The sequence below is a fragment of the Morus notabilis genome, unplaced genomic scaffold (genome assembly GCF_000414095.1).
Source record: "Morus notabilis unplaced genomic scaffold, ASM41409v2 Scaffold550, whole genome shotgun sequence".
Lineage (NCBI taxonomy): Eukaryota > Viridiplantae > Streptophyta > Magnoliopsida > Rosales > Moraceae > Morus > Morus notabilis.
The window spans coordinates 330,392-330,641 of NW_010364233.1; positions in this window are offsets into that span (position 1 = coordinate 330,392).

Genomic DNA, 250 nt, shown 5'->3' on the forward strand with positions numbered 1-250 from the left:
ATTATGCTAAGTGGAAAAGTAACATGAACATACTGTTGGTCTGCGAAGACTACAAATTTGTCCTAGTAGAGGAATGTCCTCAAGAACTCGCGGCTAATGCATCCAAAACCGCAAGGGAGCCTTATGATTGCTGGATCAAGGCTAACAACAAAGCAAAGTGCTTTATGCTGGCCAGTATGAGCGATGTGCTTCGCAAGAAGCATGAGTAGATGGAGACTGCTTATGAGATAATGGAGTCTCTAGAAGCCAT